This window comes from Phocoena sinus, chromosome 1, assembly GCF_008692025.1.
Source record: "Phocoena sinus isolate mPhoSin1 chromosome 1, mPhoSin1.pri, whole genome shotgun sequence".
Lineage (NCBI taxonomy): Eukaryota > Metazoa > Chordata > Mammalia > Artiodactyla > Phocoenidae > Phocoena > Phocoena sinus.
Genome location: NC_045763.1, coordinates 105,964,946 through 105,974,571, shown reverse-complemented (window position 1 = coordinate 105,974,571; position 9,626 = coordinate 105,964,946).

Genomic DNA, 9,626 nt, shown 5'->3' with positions numbered 1-9,626 from the left:
TTGTCCTAATTTCTATAAACATTTTAATGAAACTGCAGGAAATCATTTAAAAAATTGTTGATAAACTGTCAAAATACAAACTATACCTTGCTCATATATCTGCATATTTGGCAGACAGTGCAAATGTAAATTTTGGCAAATTCCATTCAGCCTTTAACTTTTTCTGAATAAAAGGAAAAGATCTTATTATGTTGCTGAAAAGAGATATGATTTGCTTACAAGTAATAATAAAACTTTCCTAATGTAAGTTTTTGGTCACTTTGAAGTTTCCATAAAGTGTGTAGAAGCACTTAATGAGATTTTTGACTTTCTGGAAGGTGGAGATAGCCTGCTTAGACATGAGCCTACAAGATGGCTGTGATTATTGGCAGCCATGGAAACGATGTTAAAATGTTAGCCTGAAGTAAAATCATATTTCAAGGTGTGGATATGAACAATATCCTTATCTAATTTAGAAATATATTGAGGATGGAAATGGAGAAAATAATTATAGTAAAGTAAAAATTCATATGCTGTTTTTTCAAAATTGTTTGTGAAGAGGGCCTAAAGAGCCTAGAAAAGGATGAACTAACTGTACCTGAGTTGTTTGTGTTATATAGGTAGTGACAAAAATTCATACTGTTGGATATAAAACTGCTTTAGAAGTAAAAAAAAAAAAATACAGTTACCATAATAGGACAATCATATTAAATAGAACTTTTTCAATTTCTTTTCTAAAACTGTACTTATTTTGAACTCAAGTTCAATTTCATAAGTTTAAAAACTTCTGTGCTTAAAAACAATCTTCTCTGAAAGAGAGCTTTCACTTATGATGACATTCAATGTGCTTCAGAGCTTTTAAAAATAATGGATCTTTTAGAGGCAAATAGTACATTAGTTTCCTATTGCTGCATAACATATTACTGCAAACTTAGTGGCTTCAAGCAACACTCACTTATTGTCTCACAGTTCTGTAGATCAGACAGCCAAACACAGTGTTACTGGGTCCTCCGCTGAGAGTCTCACAAGTCTGAAATCAAGGTATCAGCCAGTTCATGATCCTTATCCAAGCTCACAGGTCTCTACTTTCTTTATGTTTATTGTCTGGGGATGCTCTTGGCTCCTATGAGTAGCCTGCTGTCACATGCCAATATGGCCCTCTCTACAATACAGCAATTTACTTCTTCATGTCCAGCAGAAGAGTGTCTCTCTCACTTTGAATCTCGGCCTACAGGAAGGCTCCAGTCCCTCTAAAATGCTCCCCTGATTAAGTCAGGCCCACCAAGGGTAATTTCCCTTCTGATTAACTTAAAGTTAAATGATTTTCACAAAGTTAACTTTGCAAACTCCTTCCACCTTTGTCATATAACTATAGGAGTAAACTACATAATATTCAAGGTGAGAGGTTTATAAATGGCATGAACATAAGGGGACAGAAATCATGGGAATCACAAATACACTATATGATGGATTTACAGATGTAAAGGGCTTAATTGACAAACAGTTGTTCTACCAAAACAAGAATATAGTTATAGAGTGGATGTACATTTTTGGAGAGCTAGAAACTAATTCCTAAAAAATCTAAAAATTTTCTGTTGTTAATAAGGAAAATTCTAAGTGTACCATCCAACAAGTATTCTTGAGAGGATATAACAGATTGATATCATCACACTGGACTGACACAAAGAATCAAATGTAATGTGGGTTTGATAAGAGCACAGCTGTAAGTCAAAGAAAATTTTACATCTGACTCTATTAAATTTTACCACCATATAAAAGAAAAGACTGTCCAAAAGGCTGAAGGCAGTTCAAAGAAATATTGTTAGAAAAGAAAGCAGAAAGAGTAAATAGCATAGTAAACTATGATATTAAAAAAACAAAGCAATTATTGACTCTAGGGAAAATAAAAAGTGGCACAAGAATGGAAATAAAATCATTGTCTTGCTTTTAGCTTACTTGTGAATAATATTTCAACAGTCCCAACAAAAAAACAATAAGCTATTTTAAGAGAACTGGAGAGGGCAAATGCATTCATGTCAGGGAAGAAGATATATTTTTAAAAGTTAAACAAAACTGATAAACCTTTGACTAGACTCATCAAGAGAAAAAGAGAGGGCCCAAATAAATAAAATCAGAAATGAAAGAGAAGTTACAGCTGGCACCACAGAAATACAGAGGATCATAAGAGATTACTATGAACACGTATACACCAACAAATTGAACAACAAAGAAGAAATGGATAAATTCCTAGAAACATAGAATCTTCGAAGACTAAACCAAGAAAAAAACAGGAAATTTGAACAGTCACTAGTAATGAAATTGAATCAGTAATTAAAAAACCCCCAAACAAACAAACGTCCAGACCCAGTGGCTTCACAGATGAATTCTACCAAACATTTAAAGAAGAGTTAATGCGTATCTGTCTCAAACTACTCCAGAAAAGTAAAAAGGAAGGAACACTTCCAAACTCATTCTATGGCTCCATACCAGAACCAGACAAAGACACCACAAAAAAGAAAATTAGAGGCCAATATCACTGATGAATATTGATTCAGAAGTCCTCAACAAAAGATTATCAATCTGAATTCAGCAATACGTTAAAAGGATCAAACACATGTCTTAACTGGGATTTATCCCAGGGATACAAAGATGGTTCAATATCTGCAACTCAATCAGCATGATACACCACATTAACAAAATGAAGAATGAAAATCATATGATTAGCTCAATAGATGTAGAAAAAGCTGTTGACAAAATTCAATATCCATTTATGATAAAAACTCTCAAGAAAGTGGGTAGAGAGGGAATGTACCTCAACATAATAAAGGCCATTTATGACAAACCTTCAACCAACATTATACTCAATGTTAAACAGCTGAAAGCATTTCCTGTAAGGTCAGGAAAAAGAGAAGGATGCCCACTATCACAAAAGGAATCCAAATTGGATAGGAAGAAGCAAAACTGACATTGTTTGCAAATGATATGATACTATATGTAGAAAGTCCTAAAGACACCACCAAAAAAAAAAAATGATTAGAACTAATAAATGAATTCAGTAAATTGCAAGATAGAAAATTAATGTACAGAAATCTCTTGTGTTTCTATACAATAATAATGATCTCTCAGAAAGAAAAATTAAGAAAATAATCTCATTTACAGTTGCAGCAAAAAGAGTAAAACACTTAGGAATAAATCTAAGTAAGGAAGTAAAGCCTTGAACCCAGAAAACTATTAGACATTGAAGAAAGAAATTGAAGATGACACAAACAAATGGAAAAATATATCCTGCCCATTGGATGGAAGAATTTATATTGTTAAAGGATCATACTACCAATGAAAGTCTACAGATTCAATGCAATTCCTATCAAAATACCACTGGCATTTTTTACAGAACTAGAAAAAAAATTCTAAAATTTGTACAGAGACACAAAAGACCCTGGGTAGCCAAAACAATTTCGATAAAGAACAAAGCTGGAGGTATCACGCTCCCTGATTTCAAACTATACTACAAAGCTACAATGATGAAAACAATATTGTATTTGCACAAAAAACAGACACATAAATCAATGGAACAGAATAGAGACCCCAGAAATAAACTCATACCTCTATGATCAATTAATCTGAGGACAAAAGAAGCAAGATTATACAATGGGGAAAAGACAGTCTCTTCAGTAAATGGTGTTGGGAAAACTGGACAGCTATGTACAAGACAATAAAACTAGATACTTTCTCATGCCATATACAAAAATAAACTCAATGTATTAAAAACTTAAATGTAACTCCTGGAAGAAAACATAGGCAATACACCCTTTGACATCAATTTATCTGTCTGTTTATATAAATATTTAGATAGATAAATAGATGTCAAAGAGTGTATTGCCATATACACACACACACAATGGAATATTACTCAGCCATAAAAATTAAATCTTGCCATTTGCTACAATTTGGATTGATCTAGAGGGTACTAAGTGAAATAAGTTAGACAGAGAAAGACACATACCATATGATCTCACTTATTTGTGGAATCTAAAAAACAAAGGAAACAAATAAAACAAAAGAAAACAGACATAGATACAGAGAATAAATGAGTGGTTGCCAGAGGGGAGGGAGGGTGGGTGGGTGAGGTAGGCAAATGGGGTTAAGAGGTATAAAATAAATAAGTCGGGCCTCCCTGGTGGCGGCACAGTGGTTGGGAGTCCGCGTGCCAACGCAGGGGACACGGGTTCGTGTCCTGGTCCGGGAGGATCCCACATGCCACGGGGCGGCTGGGCACGTGGGCCATGGCCACTGAGCCTGCACGTCCGGAGCCTGCGCATCCGGAGCCTGTGCTCCGCAACAGGAGAGGCCACAGCAGTGAGAGGCCCACGTACCGCAAAAAAAAAAAAAGTCATGTGGAAGTAATATACAAGATAAGGAATATGGTCAAAAATATTGTAATAACTTTCAGGACAGTTGGTTGCTAGACTCACCATGGTGATCATTTCAGAATGTATGTGAATAAAATCACTATGTAGTACACATAAAAGTAGCATAATATTATGTCAAGTACATTTCAATAAAAATAAATAAAACAGAAAAAATGAATGTAGCCTAAAACGGTGATAAACATTGTTAAGAAATTCTGTACCTGGCCTTGAATTTCACCTCCCACTCTTTTAGTCAAATGAGTCCTTTGCCTATAATCCTTCTTCACCTTTCAACTCTGGTTTTTTAAAGCTATTCACTACGCTTGGAATATTCTTCCTTCATGTTTCCACATGTTCTAATTCTGTCATTGTTTCATGTTGCATCTAAAATACCAACTTTCCCTATGAATATTGTATTCATCTTTCTAAGAGTCATGACCTGACTTCCACTTAATAATTGTGTGACTTTGGCCACTGTACTTATTCTCTTGAAATTTTGATTTCTTGAGTAGGAAATATATCTCATAGAATGAACTGAGAATTGCGAGAGCTAATGCATACCGTTCTAGTAGTACCTGTTCTTTACAAAAAGTCCTATTTCTGCCTCTGTCAGTGTCTCTAAAGAAATACTTCAGTGTTTTCTTTAGTTTTTGTTTTTTTATCAATATGCAGTCTTTAAAAAAATCAAATAGCACTACAAGGCTTAAAAGAGAAAAGAGATTCCTTGTCCCCCTATCTCCCAGTATACTACATTGAGTGGCAATCACACTTGCAACTCTTTCACCTGTTTCTTATATTTGACTCCAGATTTCTAATTACCATCCTTATACTGCCATTTGTTGGTTTTTCAATTTTAGTTAGTAGTCCTCTACTGACTTTTCACAGTGGAAAATGAAACTTAACCTCTTTTTTGTTCCTTTCTTTTTCTTTTGATCTCATCTCTTGTGCTTTGGGACTATATTTGGTGTTGTATTTGGATTGTTTGTCTTGTGTATCTATTACAAGTTTTTGATTTGTGGTTACTATGAGGTTAATATATAACTATAAATTTATATATAACTATATATAAATAGTTACTTTAAGTTCATGATCTCTTCAGTTTGAATGCATTCTAACTACCCTGAATGCCCCCCCACATTTAATGTTTTTTATATATTACATCTTTTGATCTGTGTGTCGCTTAATACTTATGTGAATATAGATGACTTTACTACTTTTGTCTTTTAACCTTCCTACTAGCTTTATAAATGGTTGAGTTATTACCTTTACTATATGTTTGCCTTTACCACTGAGATTTTACCTTTCATAATTTTCATATTTCTAGTTGTGGTCTTTTATTTTCAACTTAGATAAGTCCCTTTAACCTTTTTTTTTAAAGCTGGTTTGGTGGTGCTGAATTCTTATAGCTTTGCTTGTCTGTAAAACTGTTTATCTCTCTTTCAAATCTGAATGATAACCTTGGTGGGTAGAGTATTTTTGCTTGTAGGTTTTTTCCTTTCATCACTTTAAATATATCGTGCCACTTCCTTCTGGTCTGCAGAGTTTCTGCTGAAAAGTCACTCTATGCTCTTATGGAAGTTCCTGTCTATGTAACTGTTGTTTTCTTGCTGCGTTTAAGATTCTCTATGTATCTTTAATTTGCTATTTTAATTATAGTGTATCTTGGTGTGGACCTCTTTGGGTTCATCTTGTTTGGGATTCTCTGTGATTCCTGGACCTGGATACCTGTTTTCTTTCCAGGTTAGGGAAGTTTTCAGCTACTATTTCTTAAATAAATTCTGTGCCCCTTTCTCTCTCTTCTTCTTCTTCTTCTGGGACCCTTATGATACAAATGTTCTTACACTTGATGCTGTCCTATCATAGGTCTCTTAAACTATCCTACTTTCTTTTAATTCTATTTATCTATCTATCTATGTATGTATCTATCTATTTATTTATTTATTCTGTTCTGTCTGAGTGATTTTCACTACTTCACCTTCCAGACTGCTGCTCTACTCCTCTATATTAGCTAACCTACTCTTGATTCCTCCTGGTATATTTTTTATTTTTTATTTTTCAGTTATTTTATTCTTCAGCTCTGTTTGGGTCTTCTCTATTTTCTAACTCTTTTGAAATTCACACTGTGTTCATCCATTCTTCTCTTGAGTTCAGTGAGCCTCTCTGGGATCACTACTTTGAACTCTTCATAGCTAGAATGTTTATTTCCACTTTGCTTAGTTCTTTTTCTGAGAGTTTGTCTTGTTTCTTCAAATTTTTCAAACATATTCCTCTGTCTTCTCATTTTACCTAATTTTCTGTGTTTATTTCTATGTATTAGGTAGGTGAGTTACATTTCTTGACCTTTGAGAAGTGGCCTTATGTAGGAGCATCCTACAGAGTTCAGCAGCTCACTCCCCTCTGATTACCAGAGTGATATGATCCAGACGTGCCCCCTATGTGGGCTGCTTAGCCCCTGTCTGTTGTGGTGGGGCTGAGTACTATGAGTATAGGCAGGTATAGCCCCTGGCCCTTTTGGCTACAAGGTCCTGCCTCGTGTGGGCCTGATGGAAGGCAGGGCAAGTTTCCTGCATGTTTGGCTGTGCAGTCTGGGGGAAAGCTGCTGTCAGTGCACTGTCCATAGGGCCAGGACCCTGAGTGGCTGGGATCACTGCCTAGGGGGCACAGGTCTGGTGCTGACCTGCTGCTGGGCAGGTAAGCCTCCAGAGCAGATAAGCTAGGGGGAAGATTCCAAAATGGTGCTGGTCAGTGCTGGTGTCATCATGGTAGAACAAGCTACCCAAAATGACTGCTCCCTGTGTCTCCATCCCCAGGGGGAGTCCTAATTGCCTCCTGCCTCCCTAGGAGGCTCTCCAAGATCAGCAAATGGGTCTGACCCAGGCTTCTTTAAAACTACTGCCTCTGTGCCAAGACTCAGAGAATGAGAGATTTTGTGCACACCCTTTAAGAGTGGAGTTATCTATTTCCTGTAGCCCTCTGGCTCTCTGGAATGTAAGTCCAGCTGGTTTTTCAAAGCCAGATGTCTTCCTGGTGCAGGTCCCCTGGCCAGGGAAGACCAATGTGGGGCTCAGACCCCTCACTCCTTGATTGTGTGATTGTGATATTCTTCCTATTTGTGGTTCACCAACCTGCAGGTGTGGGTCCTGACTATGCTGCATCTCTACCCCTTCTACCTGGTTCATTTGGTTCCTTCTTTATATTTTTAATTGTGAAAACTCTTTCCTGCTAGTCTTCAGGTTGTTTTCATAAATAGTTGCTCTGTAAGTAGTGGTAATTTTGGTGTGCCCATGGGAGATGAGTTCAGGGTCTTCCTACTCTGTTATCTTGGCCATACTCCCCATTTTTTCTGTTTTAAATTTCTGCATTTCCCAGTCTTTAAAAAATTCCTCATATTGACACAAAGCTGGTCATATACAGTACTAACTATACTTATCTGGAGGGAAATGGAAACAAGAGCATTCACATTTAACACAGGCATATACATAAATATATACAGTTAACAAAAAAGTTCAGATTTCTTATCTCATTAGATTATCACAATAAACCTCAACTCTGAGGCCAGTTATTATTATTATTACATTTATTCCATAGAAGACAAACCACTACTAAGAGGTTAATATAGCTGCAAAGGTTGTTATACAGTTGGTAAGAGGTTCAGCCAGGGTTTGAACTTGGGTCTTTTGATCCCCATTCACAGTGTTCTACCAATTATCATACACTATCTTCTCCTCTAAACGCTTTTATATTCTTGCACAATACCACCAAGTAAACTAAAAAAGAGGAACAATACCTTGTTGTTGAGCAAGATAAGGTAGTTTGGACACTGACTTAGGAGTTCTATTCCTAAGCCTGTTCTTAGCTGATCTATCTCAAATCAGGCCGATGATACAGATACAAAACAAAAAATTCAGCAAAATTCAGACCAAGCAACTGGAAAATTATATTTTGCAGTTGTCAAATATCTATTCAAGACTGAACATCAGAAAGACATTCAATCATCCAGATGTTTTTAAATGGCTAGACACTTTACAACATGACTACCAAATATATAATTGATTGAATGCTTTATAAACATACAGATGTTTTAAACTTCAAATGTAGTCTTTAAGTAATTATGGATGAGTTATCTCCTTCCTTTTTTCCACCTGTAATAGTCAACCACTCTCACAAGATGCTTAAATATGGTGAGGTCCATTGACAAAGTTCATAGCCTCAGATGTGAAAAATATTAATTTTCCAGCTGGATATTCATATGGTCAAAATAATGTATTACCATCATGGGATGGGTTATGAAGAATCCTAACATTTCATTTGTAAGTAATTAACACTGGCCCACCCACTGGAACATGGGGGCTGATTTTGTTTTCCAAATTTTTCCTGTTCAAATAATATCCATTTTTTGCCTTGCAAATAATTATATTCTTCTAGAAGTTACATGCTGTCTTCTACTCTTTAGCAATAAAAGAGCACACAGAAAAGAGGAGGAAAGATAAAGCAATATATCAAGCCACATCCTTCATTTGCCTCTGCCTAATTCCTGCCTTTTTCAGGAGAAGATCTACTGCCAGTACTCTTATTATGGCCCTGTAAGGATTTTCTTGGCCTCTAACATCAATCAATCCATTAAGGTTTTTCTTTCATTGAGGACTGAGTCCCAGCTAATGAAACATTGTACGAAATGTTGTAGTAAATAGTAAAAGAGAGGCATAATATCATAATGCTTTGAAGTTTATATTCTCCTATTCTTCTTAGTTCAATATTTATAATAGCTTTGAAAGACTGAGAATGTAATGCCCATTTTATCTATGAAGCCACTGCAGCTCAGAGAAGTTAAGTAACTTAAGGAAATGAGTCTGCAACCCAGACCTTACTCCAAATCCTATGTCTCTTTCAGTAGACCAGGTTTTCTAATATTGTGCTCAATGAAAATCCTGGGTCTTGAGATGTTAATTAAATGTCTTGTGAAAAGGATTGCTGTGACTGAATGTTTGTGTCTCCCCTGGACCCCAAATTCCTATGCTGAAACTTAATCCCTACATTTGATGGTGTCTGGAGGCAGGGTCTTTGGAAGGTGATTAGGTCATGAAGGTAGAGCTTTCATGAATGGAATTAAGACCCTTATACAAGAGACTTCTGAGAGGTCCCCTCCCACTGCCACCCAGTAGAAGCAAGAAAATAACCAAAGATGGCCATCTATGAATGAGGAAGCTGAACCCTCACCAGACACTAAATCTGTGGGTA